Below are 203 nucleotides of genomic sequence, written 5' to 3'. Positions count from 1 at the left end.
TAGCAATACATATTAATGAGCTGATCATCTGTAAACTGGCTGTATTCGGTTAGTAGCTGAAGAGCTACCAGTGGAGTATAAATGGAGTTCAGCTCACGAGACGCTGAGCTGAGTTCCCAGATGCAACAGATAGAGAGCTGCTGAACTGGCTGTAGATAGTGGAAGTGATGAGAGTGCCGTTTGGGTTTGTTTACCACCCACGG

This window comes from Anarrhichthys ocellatus, unplaced genomic scaffold (genome assembly GCF_004355925.1).
Source record: "Anarrhichthys ocellatus isolate YVR2014 unplaced genomic scaffold, GSC_Weel_1.0 scaffold66, whole genome shotgun sequence".
Lineage (NCBI taxonomy): Eukaryota > Metazoa > Chordata > Actinopteri > Perciformes > Anarhichadidae > Anarrhichthys > Anarrhichthys ocellatus.
This window is presented reverse-complemented; position numbering follows the sequence as displayed.